The sequence below is a fragment of the Sus scrofa genome, chromosome 6 (assembly GCF_054392235.1).
Source record: "Sus scrofa isolate SSC_HxYL_T2T_F1_AM1 chromosome 6, Sscrofa_HxYL_maternal_Yorkshire_Landrace_v2.0, whole genome shotgun sequence".
Classification (NCBI taxonomy): Eukaryota; Metazoa; Chordata; class Mammalia; order Artiodactyla; family Suidae; genus Sus; species Sus scrofa.
The window spans coordinates 64,381,101-64,402,430 of NC_139388.1; the positions used below are offsets into that span (position 1 = coordinate 64,381,101).

General features: G+C 39.6%; 1 protein-coding gene and 1 long non-coding RNA gene across 2 annotated transcripts in view; one reads left to right on the top strand and one right to left on the bottom strand.

Annotated features, from left to right (window-relative positions):
* LOC110261067 (uncharacterized) overlaps positions 1-21,330 on the top strand; it is a 106,383-nt gene that overhangs the window by 57,639 nt on the left and 27,414 nt on the right. The window contains exons 3-5 of the long non-coding RNA XR_014805093.1: positions 1,034-3,400; positions 3,936-4,256; positions 6,774-6,885. This is a non-coding gene — a long non-coding RNA (uncharacterized LOC110261067). The remainder of the gene's footprint in view (positions 1-1,033; positions 3,401-3,935; positions 4,257-6,773; positions 6,886-21,330) is intronic.
* Positions 18,354-21,330, bottom strand: part of NLRP11 (NLR family pyrin domain containing 11) — a 93,945-nt gene continuing 90,968 nt past the window's right edge. The window contains exon 13 of the mRNA XM_021095065.2: positions 18,354-18,674. The gene's annotated coding sequence lies outside the window, so the exon portion shown is untranslated. The remainder of the gene's footprint in view (positions 18,675-21,330) is intronic.

A 21,330-nucleotide genomic window follows, 5' to 3' on the forward strand; every position in this document is an offset into this window, starting at 1 on the left:
TTTTTTCCAGATAGCATCATCTGTTACATATTTAAGATGCCTCAAATAAGTGATATCATATTGTATTTGTCTCTCTCTTTCTGACTTACTTCACTTAGTGTGAGAGGCTCTAGATCCAAACATGTTGCTAAAAATGTCATTAGTTTGTTTTTCTTATGGCTCAGTAATATTCCACTGTGTATCTGTACCACATCTTCTTAATCCGTTCATCTATTGATGGACATTTAGGTTGTTTCCGTGTCTTGGCTCCTGTGAATAGTGTTGTGATGACCAATAGCGCTGCATGTGTCTTTTTAAATGAAAGTTTTATCCAGATATATGCCCAGCAGTGGGATTGCTGGGTCATAAGGTAGTTCTATGTTTAGTTTCCTGAGGAACCTCCATACTGTTTCCCTAGTGGTTGTACCAGTTTACATTCCCACCAACAGTGCAGGAGGGTACTTTTTCTCCACACCCTCTCCAGCAATTGTTATTTGATGACTTGATAATGATGGCCATTCTGGCTGGTGTGAGGTGGTACCTCATGGTAGTTTTGATCTGCATTTCTCTAGTAATTAGTGATATTGAGCATTTTTTAATATGCCTGTTGGCCATCAGTATGTCTTCTTTGGAGAAATGTTTATTTTTGTCTTCTGCCCATTTTTCAGTTGGGTTGCTTTTTTTTTTTTTTTTTTTTTTTTTGCTATTTCTTGGGCCGCTTCCGCGGCATATGGAGATTCCCAGGCTGGGGGTCGAATCGGAGCTGTAGCCACCAGTCTACGCCAGAGCCACAGCAACGCAGGATCCAAGCCGCATCTGCAATCTACACCATGGCTCACAGCAACGCCGGATCGTTAACCCACTGAGCAAGGGCAGGGACCGAACCTGCAACCTCATGGTTCCTAGTCAGATTCGTTAACCACTGCGCCATGACAGGAACTCTTGGGTTGCTTTTTTTGTTGTTGTTGAGTTGCATGCGTTGTTTGTATATTTTGGAGATTAGGCCCTTGTCTGTTGCATCCTTGGCAAAGATTTTCTCCAATTCTTTTTGCAGAATGGAATTCTTCAGGGGGTCTTCTGAGATGACAGAAACCTACAGATTTCCTGGAGGGTGGAGAAAGTTATTTCCAAAGCAGCACAGAGGGATGGGACTCCAAAAGGGGCCTCCTGGGTGGACACATAGCTGTGATTTGCCTAGGGGTGCAGTGGAAAGCATCTTGGAGGAAGCGCAAAGAATCCTGGAAATCTGCAAGGTCTTCCTAAGCAGGCTGAGAGCTGTGTAAAGCCCAATGAACTGGTAAAGCTGTTCCAGAAACAACACAAAATTCCTGGGAATCATAAGAGGAGTTGTGGGCAGGTGAAGAGCTGCAGTCTACACCAGAGACAGAGAAAGAGAACTTGCGTCCCAGGACTTTTTTTTAATGGATCGCAGTGCCTGGATTCTTCAGGGCACAGACATTATTTTGTTTGAAAGAGAAAGAATGGGCATGGGGGTCTGATGCCAAAATGTGGATACATGTGAAGATACAGAATCCAACGATAATGTTAAAAAATATTCCCAATGTCCAAATCCAGTAAAATCCCCACTAATTGACATTTGAGGTCCATCCAGATGGTATTCCCTGGCCTAGTTTTGGCTAAGAAGTGCTTCCCATTTCTTAAACTCTTCTAGTTCAGAATCCAAGGTCTGAGGAAATTTTGGCACTTCCTATCCAGGTATCAATTCTTTGCAAATACCCACACCCATACCTTGTTGCTCTTGTTGTTACCCCATCTAACTCCCATAAAGGGTGGTCAGAGATGAACAGAAGGAAGCCCTGGACACACGAGGCTTGGCTCCCTCTCCCAGGAGGCACTGGGAGTCCTGTTTGAGGTGCTACATTGGATGATCCTTGTGTCAACAGCAATCGCGAGGGGGTTGGTGGCTGTGTTGACATCCAAGGTCATGTCCACTGCAGAGAGAAAGAAAATACTGTATAAAATGGACAGATGACAAGGCCATGTAAATGGCTAGACTCTCTCCTTGCACTGTGGTTTGTTTATACCCATGTGTCCTGCTGTAGATATAACTGTCATAGAAGTTTTTTCTGAGCTTCCTAATTTTTTAGGGAGCTCAATTATTCATACATAACATACAGTTGGCCCTCAGTAGATGACCAGCGAATTACTAAATGAAAGAAGGAAGCAGCATAAGACACATGGGATAGTATCGTTTGTGTAAGATTTATCTTTGTTTTTTCTATGTACTGCCTAAACATTCTACTGTAAATCTACCACAAAACAACAGATCAATATTATAGGCTTTCTTCCTCGTGAGTATATGAAAAAGGACAAGATGTTTTCAGGTGTCTTGTGAGGTAATAAAAAAACAGACAAGAGGTGACTTGAGCTCTTTCAGCCTGAGATCCTTAGACAACCACATTGGATTCAGTGGGCAACCGGAGAAGCTCATTTCAAAGATTAAGGATAGAAGACCCTGCTGAGAACTAGTCTACAGATGAGCCAAGGATGCTGAATTTCCCAGCTAAAAAATCTGTAAAACCTGACACTTTCCACTAAAAGCCCATGAAAAGCTGCTGTGCAATCAATTCCACATTACTGTGAAGACTAACTGGATTCTGGCATCCTACATTTTTATGCTTCTCCAGAATCTTTTCCTTAGCCTTGTCCACATGTTGTGTCACCTAATGACCTTTAAAAAAAACAGTGCTGTCTAGGTTGTGACCCAGACGGGACTTCTCAAAACATAAAGTGTTCTGGAATTACCTGGATATCTTGTGAGAATGCAGGTTCTACACTGAGAGACTTCAGGGGTGGTTTGATGCTTTTGGTCTGGGTGGGGATGGGGGCACACTTTGAGTAACAAGAACTCGGATGAATTAAACCTGAAATTCTCTCTGGCAGAGAGGCATCAGATCTGAGTGTTAAAATTCCTCCAGGTAATTCTAATGCACCGTGAACTCTGGTGGCCAGGGCCTCAGTGATGTTATCCAGGGTTTGGAGACATGGACGAGGTGCAGAAAGTGGACGAGGAGGTTGTCCCAGTGGGTCCAGGACCAGTTGCAGGCTCTACACATGCACTTGGGAGCACGTGCTTCACACAGGGTCCCAGTATTGCAGAAAATAGAGTGGCCTCCATCCCTCTGGATGAAAGTATGTACATGTGAACATACAGCCCCGACTGGGCACAGAATTGCATAGTCACATCCTAGACAACATCAATTCCTTCACCCACCAAAATCTGACCCCGGCATGAACGAAAGACCAGGGTTTTCCCCCCAAACACTGTGATGCCTGAACACATTAAAGAAGCAAGTGGACATATTGGCTGCCTGGATCATCTTGAAAAACCCATGTACCAGAAATGTGGGTGTATCTGCCATGCCCAGTGCATCAGTTCACTGCAGAAGAAACCCAATAGGTAAGGTTAACTGTGCCTCTTCTGCTCTCTGGTATCTCAGAAGAAGAAAGTCAGTCCCAGTTCCCAGATGGGTCCCCTTGTTTCAAAAATGAAAGAACTAGGGCCCCAGCTGAGAGCTCTTCTCCAGATGAACCTGAGGCTGGGGAAATTCTAAGGTAAGGCATCTGTATATGCTTAACCCACCCATAAAAAGCCTTGAAAAAATGAAACTTTCCAAAAACTCTCCATCAAATATAGGCATTAGCTTCATTTTAGCACCTGAAAATTTTATGCCCCTTGAACAATGGTTGTTTCTTCCCATGATTATGGAGTAGAATCACTTGGATACATTTCAAGAACATAAAATATTTAATTTATGCCATAGTCCTGTGCTGTTGAAAATGTCAGCCATGCTACCCACTGAGCACTTGAAATATGGAGAGTAGAGCAGAATTAAATAAGCTATGCTGAAGGGATTTTGGGGTCTTTGCAGTGGAAGTGATGAGTGAGCCTCGAGGCTATTTTATAGCCAAACCACTAGTTTTTCTTTCCACAGTGGATAGGATGTTGAATGTTGGCACAGCCCGTGAGTTCCTCATCATTGCAGACGACATGAGAAGCCTTTGATGCTGCCTATCATACAGAAGCTGAAAGAGCCTACCGATGGACCCAGCTACCCTGTCTATGCCCTGGACCTCTTGTGGTTCATTCCTGGCCACCGTACTGGTGGTTGAACATTGGAAAGGGTAAAGAATGAGACCGGAGTGTTTTCCAAGAATCTCTTACGGGATGCGGGGCAGTCCTAAAGTCTTGGGAACTTGGGTTCTAAACACTGTTTGAAGCTAGCAATCACGTACCAGCCAGCACCATAACTCAGGTGGGCAGCTGGGGGAAACGAACTCCCACATGCAGCAAATGCAGATTTTACGTTGTGCCATTGGCAATGGATCCCACGTTTTTACACTTTGCAGCATCTCTTCTTTTGAGCTACTTTACACTCTTTTTTCCCTCTGAGGTCAAAGGATTTCAAATCAAGGATCCCTAAGTGCAGAAGTCTCTGCTGTCTTGGCTTTATGGTCAGAGAAGTGTTTGGTAGAGATTTCCTTTAATGCTTGGAGTCAAATATCAAAAGCCTCTCCTACTCTTTGCAGATTGGGTTTCTCCTGGTTCACTCAGAATGTTGACAATTCTGAGTAGACTCCACTGCCTTCTCACAGAAAATAAAGTTCAGCCAGTGCTGGAAGCATAGGATGCTCTAGGATCTTTTGGGATCATGCATCCATGTGCATGACCTGCTAAATCCCTGTGCACCTGAGAGGTTTTCAAAGCCCTCATTTCCCTGTGTGTCATCTTCTCCAGCCTCTTTCTTACAAGACTTTTCAGTATGCTTCAGGTTTTCCCTGTTACCCCTTAACCCAGGCAACTTCAATTAGTGTGCTTGCCTTTGAATGCTCTCAACAACATTCCCACCCTCAAGCTTTGGGGAAGGAAGGTGAAACAAAGGCAGCCCTGAACCAATCCATCACCGATACACTAGGCAGGTGAAGACACTGAATCAGAAGCCTTTAAGAACTAGGTGTGGTTGCTTCCCATCATGCCATCTCCCAGGACAGGGAATAAGGCATGCCATGTTCACAGCCAGTTACCTTGAGGGACGCAGTGGATGGTAGGCTTACGTTAAATTTCACAACTCCTTCTCACCAAATCTAAGCACCTTAGTTCTTTACTCAGTGTCCTCCTGGCTGATGTAATATTTCTTAGATTCCAGAATTCTGAAAGTGTGAATTCTGACACTCTTGCCTGTTTCATTGTTGCTTTAGTGGAGAGAACTTCTCGCCTTTTCTGCTTTGCAACTTTCAGTAACATCAGTCCTTTTAACAGTTTTAAAGAACTCTGTTGTTTTCACTATCTTCTCTAAATGGCTTCTCTAAGTCTAGTCTTCAAATGCAGAAAAAGCTCATCTCAGTGCACATGATCCAGAATAAGAGCTGTGGGGGTATCTGGTTGCCTATTTAGAGGATGAGCTGAATGGGTACTTGGAAGGCAAATTACAATCTTGCTGAGGAGTCATGTGAACATTAGGGATACTCAGCACTTTTGAAGTTGGAAAGAGGGCTTCAAATTTATATGTTTTTCAGACTAGGAAGACCTTGGACAAAAATATCAAGAATTGTAGAATTTAGAGAACACAAGAATCCTGATTGAATGATAATATACCCAGCATTTTTGAAAGAGGAAAAATCTTTGAGAAACATGCTCAGTTGAAAATGTAGTAAAGGAAGCCTTAGATGCACCTTCAAGTGTCCCGTTAATGCCCGACTACCACTTTGGTTCTGAACTACAGTTTTCCCCAAGGAATGCAGGGTTTTTCTGCCATCTCTTTGACTACCCATTAGGATCTTTTTGATAATTTCCAAAAGTCATCCTTCATCACCTGAAGAGGAGGATAATGATTGCACTGGGGACAAAATTTTCTCCTCATTGGAGATGCCCCAGAGTCTCCATGCAGATAGTGTCTCTGATGCAGCCTATGATATGATAACAGCACCTCTGTGGGGAGAACCAGTCCAGGGACCCTGTCCACTGTAACTATGGACTCAGGAGCCTCTCACCCATCCTGATGAACGCTTCCCTGCACAGAGCTCTGGAGCAAAGACCAGCCAGCTGAGTGTTTCTTTGTCTTTAATCTCAGGGTAAAGAACAGGACAGAGAAAGTTTCCAACAGGAGAGGACTTCAGAGCTGTGTTTGTGCACTAACACTGGGCTGGATACTTCCTGACCCTGCCTTACTCCGAGCACCCACATCTGTGCTCTGGGTGCACAGAACTTTGATGGAGCAACATGGAGTGTCATGGCTAGTGGGGTCATATGACCATATATTGGGCAAAAAGTCATCAGATTTTTTTGCCAATAAAATTCTATGGGATTCATTGGAGCTACCACAAAAACCTAACACCCTTGAATGCTAGGAAATTTGCAAGTAATTCAAAGGAGAGACCATAATAAATTTCTGTATTTCCTCCCTCTCTTGTTGGAGATGACGTGAAGTGGACATAGGTAACACAAACAGCTCACTGTGGCCAGACACTGTGGGCTGAGTGAAACTTAGTTGATAAGGAAAGTGGCACTTGTCCTCATCTTGCTCTCAATGTGTTAGGAGGAGAGATGAAAAAAAGAGTAAAACAGCAAGGAAAATATGAATTTCATTTGGTGCATAAGAGAGTGAGTTGATCCTGGTGATTGAGGATGATCAGCAGGTGGCTATGAGCAGGTGGAATCACCTGAGCTGGAGTCTGGGCAGGAGCAAGACGACTGAAGTGATGGGAGAGGGGAGTCCCAGGAAGAGAGGTGAATTGCTGTGATGAAATGAAAGCCTGTTTCTTGTTTTCTCAAGGGAAGTAAATTCAGCTGGACTTAGGGAGAAACGGGAAGAGGGAACAGGAGCGAGGTGGGAAATGCCTCATTGCCTGCCTGTGGATGTTACCGCCCTCACGTTCCTGCCAGTGGTACGTAATGCAGGTTTTCTTTTCAGAAAACCAACTCTGGGTTTCACTGATCTCTTCTGCTGCTTTTTTGGTCTTCATTTCATTTACGTCTGCTCTGATTTTTTTTAGCTTTACTGAAGTTTAGTGAATTTACAAGGTTGTGATAATTCCTGCTGTACCACAAAGTAACCCGGTCCTTCTCCTAACTTATAAAGGCTGAGTTTCTTCTCTGGTTAGTTCCTTGAGGTATACAGTTATCTTGTTTATGGATATCTTTTTTCTTTATAGGAAAGGTTGTTTTTTAATTTTCAAGGAAAAAAATCCCAACTTCTCATTATCCGTCAACAGAAACAAAGCCCATAATGAATGTTTATGCTAATACCCACAGAACTTTAACTTTCCTAGGAAAAAAAAAATAATAGCATGTGTTTTTCTTTCCAGGATTTTTTCCAAAAGCGAATCAGTTCTTCTTGAAAAATGTTTTGTCCTCTAACTTGTATGTATGTTGAAAATCTGCATAAGAAAAGTATTTTGTTGAAATCATAAAATAAGCTTATGACAGAGCCAGTTTTTACTGCTGCTGTCATTACTGTCAAGTATATTCCTGCTGTTAAGCTGTGGACTCCAGGCATGTCCTATCTTGTAAACTGATCTCTATATTCTTTAGGTAACAAGTCCTTATTCTCCTGGCCACCAGTGTCCCCCATTCTATTTTGCTGCTCTATGAAACTGACAACTTTACATAATAGCACATGTGTGTGGAATTCTAAAGTAATTTTTGTGCGACTGGCTTATTGCAGTTGCATGTTGTTCCATGTGACGAGACTTCCATTTAGAGGCTGATAATAAAGTCCATTGTGGGCATACACCATATTTCATTTACCCACTCCTCTGAAGACCAACATTTGCGTTGTGTCTGCTTCTTCACTGTTGTAAATAGCACTGCTATGAAGATGAGTTTGCAGATATCTCTTCAAGTCTCTGTTTTACGTTATTTTTGATGTGTACCAAATTTGAATAACTTGGTCATATGGTCATAGGGAACATTCCTGAACATAATCAAAGCCATTTATGACACACCCACAGCAAATACAATACTCAATGGAGAAAAGCTGAAAGCCTTCCCACTAAAACCTGGAACAAGACAGGGATGCCCACTCTCACCCCTGTTATTATACATAGTGCTGGAAGTCCTAGCCACAGCCATCAGACACACAAGAAATAAAAGCATCCAAATAGGAAGGGAAGAGGTAAAACTGTCGCTGTATGAGACTGTTTTCCACAGTGATTATAAGAATTTACATTCCTACCAGTAGTGAAGGAAGGCACCCTTTTGTCCACACCTTTTCCAGCATTGGTTATTTGTTGAATTGTCAATGATGGCCATTCTGAACAGGGTGAGGTGGTACTTCGTAGTTTGGATTTAAATTTCTCTAATAATTAGTAATGTTGAGCATTTTTATGTGCCTGTAGACCATCTGAATATCTTCTTTGGAGAAATGTCTCTTTGGGTCTTCTGCCCATTTTTCAATTGGGTTGTTTTTTCGCTATGGAGTTGTATAAGTTTTTGGTATATTTTACAGATGAAACCCTTGTCGGTTGCATTGTTTGAAACTACTTTCTCCCATTATATAGGTTGTCTTTTTGATTTTTTGTTTGTGTGTTTTCCCTTACTGTGCAAAAGTTTGTAAGTTTGATTGGGTCCCCTTTGCTTATTTTTGTTTTTAACTCTGTTGCCTTGGAAGACTGACCCAAGGAAATATTTGTATGGTTGATGTCAGAAACTATTTTGCCTATATTCTCTTCTAGGAATTTGATGGTGTCCTGTCTTATGTTTATGTCCTTAAGCCATTTTGAGTTTATTTTTGAGCATGGTGTGAGGGAGTGTTCTAGTTTCATTGACTTACATGCAGCTGTCCAGGTTTCCCAGCAATTCTTGCTGAAAAGACTGTCATTTTCCCATTTTATATTCTTGCCTCTTTTGTCAAAGATTAATTGACCATAGGTGTCTGGGTTTATTCTGGGTTCTTTATTCTGTTCCATTGGTCTGTATGTCTGTTTTGGTACCAGTACCACACTGTCTTAATGACTGTGGCTTTGTAATATTGTCTGAAGACTGAGAGAGATGCCTTCTGTGTTTTTTTTCCTCAGGATTTCTTTGGCAATTCTGGGTTTTTCATAGTTCCATATAAATTTTTGGATCCTTTGTTCTAGTTATGTGAAAAACGTCATGGGTAATTTGATAGGAATGGCATTGAACCTGTAGAATACTTTGGGTAGTATGGGCATTTTAATAATATTAATTCTTCCAATCCAGGAGCATTGAATATCTTATCTTTTCTTGGAATCCTCTTTAGTTTCCCTGATTAATGTTTTACAGTTCTTAGCATATAATTTTTCACCTCTTTAGTCAGATTTATTCCTAAGTATTTAACTTTTTGGGATTCAATTTTAAAAGGTAATGTATTTTTATTTTCTTTTTCTAATATTTCATTGTCAGTACACAGAAATGAAACTGATTGATCGATTGATTGATTGATTGCTTTTTAGCGCTGCACTCGCAGCATATGGAAGTTCCCAAGCTAGGGGTCAAATTGAATGTACAGCTGCCAGCCCATGCCACAGCCTCAGAAAGGTGGGATCTGAGCCGCATCTATGACCTACACCAGAGCCAACAGGAATCCCAGATCCTTGACCCACTGAGCAAGGCCAGGGATCGAGCCCACATCCTCATGGATCCTAGTCAGGTCTGTTAATCTCTAAGCCACAAAAGGAACTTCATGACTGACTTTGGATGGTTAATCTTGTATCCTTCTACTTTGCTCAATGCATTGATCAGTTCAAGTAGTTTTTGTGTGGAGTCTTGAGGGTTTTCTGTATAGAGTGTCATGTCCTCTGCATACAGTGACATTTTTGCTTCTTCTCTTCCAATTTGGATATTTTGTTTTAATTTCTTTTTTTTTTTTTTTGGTCTAATTGCTGTGGCTAGGACTTCCAATACTATGTTGAACAAGAGTGGTGAGAGTGGGCTTCCTTTTCTTTTTCCAGATTTGAGTGGGAAGGCTTCCAGCTTTACTCTGTTGAGTATTACATTGGTTGTGGGTTTGTCATCAGTGGCTTTGATGATGTTAAGGTATGTCCCTCTATACCCACTTTGGTAAGAGTTTTTATCATGAATGGATGTTGGATTTTGTCAAATGCCTCTTATGCATGTATTGAAATGATAATGTGGTTTTTTACTTTCCTTTTGTTAATGTGGATTAAGACTTTGGTTGATTTGCGTATGTCACACATCCTTGTGAACTTGGGAGGAGTCCCACTTGGTTGTGGTGTATGATGTTTTTCATATGTTACTAGATTCAGTTGGCTTAAATTTTGTTGAAAATTTTAGCGTCTATGTTCATCAAAGACATTGGCCGATAGTTTTCTTTTTTGGTGGCATCTTTGTCTGGTTTTGGTATCAGGACCAAAATGACTTCACAGAATGTCTTTGGGAGTGTTCCTCCTTCTCCAAACTTTTGGGAAAGTTTAAGAATAATGGGCATAATGCTTCTTTGTATGTTTGGTAGAATTCTCTTGTGAAGCTATCTGGCCCTGGACTTTTGTTTGTAGTGAGGGTTTTTTATTACATATTCAATTTCATTTCTAGTAATCAGTCAGTTCACCTGATCTATTTCTTCTTGATTCAGATTTGGAGGGAGGTGTATATACCTAGAAAGTTGCCCCCTTCTTCTAAGTTGTCAGATTTGTTGGCATATAATTGTCCACAGTGTTCTCTTATGGTTTTATTTTTTGTATGTATGCAGTATCCATTGAGATTTCTCCTTTTTCACTTCTAATTTTATTTGAATTATTTCTCACCTCTTATTAGTGTGTCTGGCCAGAGGTTTGATAATTTTATTTACCCTTCCAAAGAACCAGCTCTTGGCTTTATTGATTTTTTCTGTTGTGTTTTGAATCTCTGTTTTATTGACCCTTCCAAAGAACCAGCTCTTGGCTTTATTGATTTTTTTCTGTTGTGTTTTGAATCTCTGTTTTATTGATTTCCTCTCTGGTATTTATGATTTCCTTCCTTGTGTTTACTATAGGCTTTGTTCGTTCCTCTTTTTCTAATTATTTTAGGTGGTGGGTTAAGTTGTTGATTTGAGATTTTTCTTCTTTTTTTTAGGAAGGCCAGTATTGCTATGAACTTCCCTCGAAGCACTGCTTTTGTGGCATCCCACGGATTTTAAATGGCTGTGTTTTCATTATTATTTGTCCTGAGGTATTTTTTAATTTCCTTTTTTTTTTGATTTAGACATTGACTTACTGGTTTTTTATTAGCATGTTATTTAGTCTTCATGTAGTCATTTTTTCCTCCTTTCTTTTCCTGTGGTTGATTGGTAGTTTCATGCCATTGTGGTCAGAGAGGAGACTTGAAATGATTTTTATATTCCCAAATTTGTTGAGGTTAGTTTTGTGCTCCATCCTTGAGAGTGTTCCATGTGCACTTGAAAAGAATGTATATTCTGATTTTGGGGGATGTAATATCCTGAAAATGTCAATGCAGTCTAACTTTTCTGTTGTGTCACTTAGGATCTCTCTTGCCTTATTGATTTTCTGTCTAGAGCATCTGTCCATTGATGTGATTGGGGTGTTAAAATTTCCTCCTACTATTACCATACTCCCATCAGTTTCTCCTTTCACATTATTATTAGTTGTATGTATTTGGCTGCTTCTACATTAGGGGCATATATATTGACAAGCGTAATATCCTCTTTTTGAATCGATGCTTTCATCATTAAGTAGTGTCCTTGTCTTTCTTTAAAGCCTTTGTTTTAAAGTCTATTTTGTCCGATATGAGTATTGCAGCTCCTGCTTTCCTGTCTTTTCCATTCACATGAACTATTTTTTTCCATCCCTTCACTTTTGATTTATATGCATCCTTTGCCCTAAGGTGAGTCTCCCATAGGCAACATATTGTAGGCTCTTGCTTTTTCAGCCAGTCTGCCACTCTATGTCTTTTGACTGGAGCATTCAATTCGTTGACGTTTAAGGTAATCATGGATAAATATATTTTTGGGCCATTTTAAACCTTGTTTTCTGGTTGATTCTGTGTTTCTCCTTTGTTCTCTTTTTTGTTTATTTCCTTTTATTTTATGCTTGTTTCCTCTTTTTAGTTTCTGTGAGTGTAGTGTTTGATTTTGATTTGTGATTGTCCTGTTTTTCAAGTATGTTAACCCGTTCCTATAGCCTGATAATCATATAGACTCAAACACATTCTAGAAAAAAAAAAAGAATCTGGATTTTCTTACTTTCCTTCCCCACAGTTTATGGTTTGACGTCGTTTTAGACCTTCGTGTTTATTCTTTTGGTCTTCCTTGCGTTTATCATTGCTTTTTACTACAGTTTTTATTTTCCTATTAGTTCTGTGTACTGCCTTATTTCAGTGATTGCTTTCCAATCGTGATTTCCTTTCCCCTGTTTATTCTTACTTTGTTTTTATTTAGAAGAGAGTTTTCGGTATTTTGTTTAGAATGGGTTTAGTATTGCTGTACTCTCCTTCAGTTTTTGTTTGTTGGAAATTCTTTATTTCTCCTTATTTTAAAATATTTCTCCATATTTTTAAATGATATTCTTGCTGGGTAGAATATTCTAGGCTGCAAATTTTTCCCTTTTAGAACTGTGAATATATGTTGCCATTCTCTTCTGTCCTGCACTGTTTCTGTAGAGAAACCAGCTGATAGCCTTATGGGGGTTCCCTTATAATTAACACTTTTTCTCTTGCTGCCTTTAGAATCCTCTCTTTAAGTTTTGTCATTTTTATTATAATACATCTCATTGTGGGTCTCTTTGCTTTCAAGTTATTTGGGGCCCTCTCTGCTTCCTGTTTCTTAATGTGTTTTTCCTTAAGTTTGGAAAGTTTTCAGCCATAATTTCTTCAAATGCATTTTCAATCCTCTTCTCTTTTGCTTCTCCTCTGGAATCCCTATTATGCATAGATTGGCCTGCTTTGTATTATACTATGTATCTCTTATATGGCTTTCATGTTTTCTCATTTGGTTTTTTTATCTGCTGTCCTGATTGGGTGATTTCCATTCTTATCTTTTCCAAGTCACTAATTCATTCCTCTGCATTATTCATTCTGCTCTTCCATGCCTTTATTTCCATTTGTGTCCCTGCAAATGAATTTTCTAATTTTTCTTGGCTCTTCCTTATATTTTCTAGTTTCTTTCTAAATAATCTGCATTGCTGTTTATACCACTCTTAATTCCCTGATATTCAGCCTTAATTCCTTCACTATTTTCACTATCTCCCTTTTAAACTCAGTGTCTATTAGACTTCAGAGGTCTGTTTCACTGTTGGCTGCTTCAGGTAAATTCTCCTGTTCTTTTTACTAGGAATGCTTCTAGAAGTTCTTCATTTTGCTTATATTTTTCTTATTCTGTGAGTTTAGTGAAACCAACTACTGTAGTCTTAGAGGGCTATGTCTATTCAAGAGTACCTGTTTGTATTTTGTGGGGGGTTACTATTCATTTTTGGTATGGGAATTTGAATATTTGCTCTTTCCTCAGTGTGAGCAGGCTGGTATCCCTTTGATAAGGTCTTGCGTGTGTGTGTGTGTGTGTGTGTGTGTGTGTGTTTCCAAGGAGTAGGAGGCAATGGGGTCAGTGCCTGTTTGCTGGGCTCTTGACAGTAGCAAGGACCTGCCAGAAGGTGGCACAGGCTACTCCTAGTTGCAGAGCCGTGGGAAGTGCTCATGAGCCTCAGGCAGGTTTAGGTGCATTTGGCAGTGGGAGTGGCAGGGAGCTTGTGTTCCCAGGAGAATGACAGCAACAATGGGTGGTGCTTGATTGCTTTGTTCACCTCTCTGGTGCCCTCCAAGGTGATTTGGGCCACAAATGGTGCCTGTTCATGGACCCCTAGTGGTGGTGGGCCATACCCACCTCTATAATCAGAGACAACTGCAGTGGTTTGTCCCTGCCACCCGTAGACCATGCAAGAAGCACCCCATCCCACTTGGCCCATGCAGAAAGTCCCACCACCTATAGCCAGCACAAAAGGGGCATCACCAGCCCAAGAGGAGCCTTGCTGCCCTTAGCCCCACCCTCTAAGTGTCCACATGTGTGCAGAGAAACAAATTCCTATGGTGGTCTTTCCCTCCTCCTCCTGTCCTACCCAATAATGGCACCTTGCTTCTCCTGCAGGCTTAGACCTCATTCTGGGTTCCCTCAGTGTTGGCGCTCTGCTCCTCAGCCCTCGGTGCACCACTCCCTAGCTCCCTCAGGCTGTCTCCACACCACCAACCCTAGTCCTCTCCCTGGAATTGACCTCCAGAGCCTGCGTCTCAGTGCCTAGCCCCTGCCCAAGTGCCTCATGCTATTGTGTTCAGTAGTGGTGGTTCTGATGGTCTTTGTGGCTCTCTCTGCTTTGCTCTCCTCAGTCTAGCTGCTGCACTTTCCTCTGTGGCTTTGAGGTCCCTCTGTCTCAGCTGATCTCCCCATTAGGTAGCTTCTCAGGGTGTGGGTTCCTTTTCTCTTTCACAGCTCCCTCTCAGGAGTGCTGGTGTCATCATGGTTCCTTTCTCTCCCTCTCTGTTTGTTCCGCTTTTGCTCTACACAGTTACGTGGAGGGTTTCTTGCTCTTTTTGGAGATTTAAAGTATTCTGCTAGCATTAAGTATGTGTTCAGTGTGAATCGCTCTACATGTAGATTTTTTTTTGATGTGTTTGTGCGAGAAGGTGAATGCCATGCCTTACTCCTCTGCCTCTTGATCCTGCCCCCAAATCTTCTTTATCCATTCCTCTGCTGATGGACATTTAGGTTAGCTATTGTAAAGAGTGCTGCAGTGAACACTAGGGTGCATGTATCTTTTTGAATTGTGTTTTTTTCCCCCAGGATTTATACCCAGGAATGGGATTGCCATGTCATATGGTAGTAATATTTTAGTTTTCAAGGAACCTCAACACTGTTTTCCATAATGACTGTACCAATTTACATTCCCACCAACAGTGCAGGAGACTTACCTTTTCTCTACATCCTCTCCAGCATTTATTGTTTGTAGACTTTTTGATGATGACCATTCTGAGTGGTGTGAGATGATACCTCATTGCAGTTTTAATTTGCATTTCTCTAATAATTGAGCATTTTTTTCATGTGCTTTTTGGTCATCTGTCTGTCATCTTTTGGAGAAATGTCTGTGCAGATCTTTTGCCCAATTTTAATGGTTGTGGCAATAATATATATATGTATTAGATGTTTGTATATTTTGGAGATTAATCCCTTGTTGGTCACTTCATTTGCAAAGATTTTCTCCCATTCTGTGGGCTGTCTTTTGTTTATGGTTTCCTTTGCTCTGCAAAAACTTTTAAGTTTAATTAGATACATTTGTTCATTTTCATTTTCATTTTTATGACTCTAGGAGGTGCATATGAAAAGATATTGCTGCGATTTATGTCAAGGAGTGTTCTACCTAAGTTTTTCCCTAAGAGTTTTATAGTATGCGTCCTTCTGTTTAGGTCTTTAATTTCACTTTGAATTAATTTTTGTGTGTCATGTTAGAGAATGTTCTAATTTCATTCTCTTACATGTAGCTGTCCAGTTTTCCCAGCACCACTTATTGAAGAGACTGTCTTTTCTCCATTGAATATTCTCCCTTCCTTTGTCATATATTGATTGACCACAGGTGCATGGGTTTATTATTCCTAGGATTTCTTTTTCTTTCTTTCTGTCTGTCTGTCTTCTTGGGCCACATCCATGGCATATGGAAGTTCCAAGGCTAGGGGTCGAATGGGAGCTGCAGCTGCCAGCCACAGTCATAGCCACAACAATGCAGGATCCAAGCAACATCTGCAACCTACACCACAGCTCTCAGCCTTGCTGGATCCTTTATCCTCTCAGCAGGGATCAAACTCACATCCTCATGGATATGATACTAGTCTGGTTCATTACCTGCTGATCCACAATGGGAACCCTATTTCTGGGCTAACTTGTTCCATTATCTATATTTCTGGTTTTGTGCCAGTGCCATGATTATTTTGATAGCTGTAGCTTTGCACTATAATCTGAAGTCAGGGAACCTGATTACTCTATTTTCATTTTTCATTCTCGGGATTGCCTTGGCTATTCAGGGTCTTTGTGTGTCCAAACAAATTTTAAAAATCTTTGTTCTAGTTCTGTGAAAAAATGCTATTGGTATTTTGATAGGGAATTCACTGAACCTGTAGATTGGCTTGGGTATTATAGTCATTTTGACAATATTGATTCTTCTAATCCAAGAACATGGTATGTCATCATTTCTTTCTGTCATCTTTGATTTACTTCATTGTCAAAGTACAGTTCTTTTGCCTCCTTAGGTAGGTTTATACCTAGGTATTTTATTATCTTTGATGTGATAGTAAATGGGATTTTTTCCTTAATTTATTTTTCTGATGTTTTATTGTTAATGTATAGGAATTCAAGAGATTTGTTATTAATTTTTATCCTACCACATTACTGAATTAATTGATGAGCTGTAGTATGTTTCTGGTAACATGTTTGGGAGTTTTTATGTATAGAATCATGTCATCCAGGAGTTCCCATTGTGGCTCAGCAGTTAATGAACCTGACTAGCATCCATGAAGACACGGGTTTGATCCCTGGCCCCACTCAGTGGGCTAAGGATTCAGCATTGCTGTGAGCTGAGGTGTAGGTCACAGACACGGCTCGGATCTGCCATTGATATAGCTCTGGCATAGGCCAGCAGCAACAGCTCCAATTCGACCCCCAACCTGGGACACTCCATATGCCACAGGTGTGGCCCTAAAAGACAAAAAGACAAAAAAAATTTAAAAATCATGGTTTTTAGAAGCTTTTTAAGTCATAGTTTCAGTTTCAGTACTTGTAGTTTGTCTATTCATATTTTATATTTCTTTCTGGTTCCATATTAGTAGGTTGTATCATCTTAGAATGTGTCCATTTCTTCTACGTTGTCCACTTTTATTGGCATATAGTTGCTGGTGAAGGTCCTTTATGATCTTTGGTATTTGTGATATCACTTGTAACCTCTCATTTTTTCATATCTAATTTTATTTATTTGAGCCCTGCATCTTTTTTTACATTATAAACCTGGCTAAAAAAATTAGCAATTTTATTTATCTTTTCAAAGAACCAGGTTTTTTGAGGTGTTTTTTAAATTTATCAAAGTATTGTTGATTTAAAATGTTGTATTAATTCCAGGTGTACAACAAAGCAAATTAGTCACACATAAAAATGAAACTAAAAGCTAGTTTTTATCAATATAAAGAACAAGCATCTAGTTTCATTCATTTTTTTCTATCATTTCATCTCTATTTCTGCTCTGATCGTTCACTGACTTTGGGTTTTGTTTGTCCTCTTTCTGAAGTTACTTTAGATGTAAGGTTAAGTTGTTTGAAATATTTTTTCTTAAACATCGCTCTTAGACTGCTTTTGCTGTGTCCCATTGGTTTTGTATTGGTGGTGTTTTCATTTTCACTTGTCTCAGCGTATTTTTTATTTCCTCTTTACCTGCTTTAGTGATTCCATTTGTTGTTCTGTAGCATATTGTTTAGCTTCCACATTTGTGTTTTCTAATATCATAGTGTTGTGGTAAGAGAAGATGTGTCATATGATTTTTCTTAAATTTACCATTGCTTCTTTTTTGGCCAAAGATGTGATGTATCCTGGAGAATGTTCCATGTGACCTTGAGAATAATGTGTATTCTGCTGCTTTGGGATGGAAAGTTCTGTAAATATCAATTAAGATCATCTGGTCTAATGTGTCATTTACAGTCTATGTTTCCTTATTGATTGTCTGTCTGGATTTATCTGTCCATTGACGTACGTGGAGGGTTAAAGTTTTTAAAGTCCTCCACTATTATTGTGTTACTATCAATTTCTCCTTTGATGGATGTTAGCAGTTGCCTGATATATTGTGGTGCTCATGTGTTGGGTGTGTATATGTTTACAACTGTTTTATCTTCTTCAGCTTATCCCTTGATCATCATTTAGTGTCCTTGTCTGTCTTGTATAAGTTTTTAGGTCTATTTTGTCTGTTATGAGTGTTGCTACTCCAGCTCTCTTTTGATTTCATATTGTATGGAATACCTTTTCCCATCTTCTCACTTTCAGTCTGTATGTGTCTCTATAAATGAAGTAGGTCTCATTAGAGGGCATACACACATGTCTTGTTTTTGTATCAGTTGAGCTAATCTATGTCTTTTAGTTGGAGCATTTAATTATTTAAGCTGTTGGTAATCCATTTAAATTTAGAGTAATTATATGTATGTTCTTATCACCATTTTTAAAGTGTGTTGGATTTGTTTTCTAAGTCTTTTTCCCCCCCCTTCCTCTTTTGTTCTCTTGTGATTTGATGGCTATCTTTACTGTTGTGTTTGGACTTATTTTTCTTTTGTGTGTGTGTATCTACTGTAGATTTTTGGTTTGTGGTTTCTGTGAGGTTTTGATATAGCAATCTTTTAATACAATGAAGACAAACATGAAAAACAAGTAAGTTCATTAACATATATTACATAGAAACTAAGATATATGTAACTCAAAGAGTTGGCCTAGACTTCAGGTGATACACAACCTTCAACAAAGAACAATAAAGAAATTTCTGTTGTGGCTCAGTGGGTTAAGGACCAGACAGTGTCTCTGTGAGGATGCAGGTTCGATCCCTGGCCTCACTTGGTGGGTTAAGGATCCAGAATTGCTGTAAACTGAAACGTAGGTCACAGATGCAGCTTGGACCTGGTGGTGGCGTGGCTGTGGTTTAGGTTGCAGCTCCAATTCAACCCCTGGCCCAGGAACTTCCTCATGCCACAGGTATAGCTGTAAAAAGAAAAAAAAATAAATTTGTAAGATAAATATCAGGACAATGAAAGGCAGTGTAAAGCTTCCTAGGGCAACAAACTTTAGGAAGGTAAATATATGGGAAACTAGAAGTAGCTAAAGTCTACCTAGTTTGTTATGAGCACTCCTTTAGTGCTGTCTCCAGGATTATAGAGTCTGGTGATCAGGTTTTGTCTTTCCTGATAGGGGAGGAAAGACAACTTTTTTAAAATACTTTTTTAGGGCCACACCTGTGGCACATGGAAGTTCACAGACTAGAGGTCAAGTTGGAGCTGTAGCTGATGGCCTATGCCACAGCCACAGCAATAAGGGATCTGAGCCACATCTGCAACCTACACCATAGCTCATGACAACGCTGAATCCCTGACCCAAGGAAGGGAGCCAAGGAATGCATATCGAGTTGTCCAGCTTCATCTTGTAGGGCTTTGGGGAAAGTGCACTATTCATCCTTAGTGATTCCACCTCAGAAAGGTGAAAGAAAAATTAGAAAGATTAATTTGGAGAGTTGTAGCCATACATCGGAATAAATTAGAATTCAGAATCCAATCCAGTTTATAGGTGGCATGTCAAAGACAGTGAATAGGACTGTAATATCCACAAAGATGCACTATAGTTTTATACTGAAATATTTTTATAGTCACTTCCATTTCTATTAGATATAATTATAGAAAGATTAATTTGTTTGTAAAATAAGTATAGTCTTAAACCTTGGCCAGTTTACATAAAAGGGGGAAAAATAAAGCTTGATCAGATAGGTTCATTTTGAGTCCGAGAGCTGGAACTTTTCATACAGTCACAAATTAGATTTTTGAAAGACTCCCAAAGTTAGGGAGCCAGAAACTTGGCACCAGATTTTGGCTGAAATAACCATAGATTTGGGCAAATTTCTCTCTTTTCCAGGTCCCCCAAATAACCTTTGAGTTTCCTAGATCTGCTAGGAAGTAACTTTCCTAACTCACCCACAAGACAGGAATATCTATAAGCCAGGTAAAGGCTATTTTTTACAAGCAGGGATTTGTAAGCTTTGGCTCCGTAAAGTCAACCTTAGTTCTTAGAGCATCTTGTCATGTATGATTTTATGTCCATCATTCTCAGATATGACATTCCAGTCAATTTCCTGGTACTTTAAACGATCTTTCCAACTGTTACCTGCTACAAGAAGAACAGATTCTTACCATACTTGTGCAAGTAACTGCTGCCATCAACATTAGAACACTCAGTAAGAGTTTCCAAATTCTGGAGGGATCAGGTAGGGAAAAAGATATACTTCAATTCTACCTACAAAGGAATAACTTACCAAATTGCTCCAAGTTATACATAGCTTAAAAGTAAAGAGAAAAAAGTTTCCTTAAATCTGGAAATCCAAACATTAAAGAACAATATTTCAGACAAAAATTCATTAAAAGTAATAACCATCCTAACTGGTTTATTCAGCCCCACCTAATTCTTGGCTGCTTGTTAGCAGTCCTCATCAGCTTCTTCTTTAGTTCTAGAACTTCTTACTCCGTCCAGTGTTCTTGTCTCAAAATTACTCCAGTGGGGCACCTGTTGCTCATCTATTGCTGATTGATTATTCTCTGAAGGCATTTACAGAGTAAAGCAATAACTGTCTATGAATGGCAAAAGACTCAAAACTGGAGTTCCCATCATGGCTCCCTGGAAACAAATCTGACTAGCATCCTTGAGGACGCAGGTTCAATCCCTGGCCTCACTCAGTGGGTTAAGGATCCAGCATTGTTGGGAGCTGTGGTATGTAGGTGGCAGGCACAGCTCAGATCTGGCATGGCTGTGGCTCTGGCTTAGGCAGGCGGCTTCAGCTTCAATTTGACCCTAAGCCTGAGAACCTCCATATGTCGTGGGTATGGCCCTAAAAGACAAAAAAAAAAAAAAAAAAAAAAAGAGAGAGAGAGAGACTGAAAACCATAGCCCATATTTAAAGATCTGATGAGTCCATTTGACAAGGAAATTTTAGTATTTCTTTGACATGCAACATTTTAATAACTGGAATTATTACTTATAACAATATACAAGAACATATCAGATATGTAAGAATTTCATACCATGTCTAGTATATATTTATATTAGTCATTTATATTAGTAATTACCACATTTTGGCAATGTTTCCCATGTAATTTGACATACCAGATGGGCCTAATTAGTTTAACATATTCTGAGCCCATATTTTTTTATGTAGAATGCAAAAATGACCCTTTCAGCATAATTGGACTTCATCTTGCACCCTCATCCTATTTTTAATGGCATCCCTGGTCCTGAGTATAATCCAAACCAGGTATTAGCAGATATTTCTACGCCTTTTCCAATGCCTAACATTTACCCCATTTTGGCTTATTAATCTTCTGGCCTACCTTATTGTTAAATCTATATCTACCACTACTTCTCCTTTCTATATTAAGCTAAACTGGGACAATATTATGGAGTATTAATTGCATTCCAGGCAATAGGTCTAGGTCACTTTCAGAAAACACAAAATTATTTCATCCTATTCAAAATTCAAACCCTTAAATATCCCCTTCAGTGTGGGGGAATAGAGTTTCAAATTCTCCTATCTCAGTAACTACAGAATGAAATATAAAAACCTTATCACTTTATAAATATAAAGTTAAGAGTGGTTAAT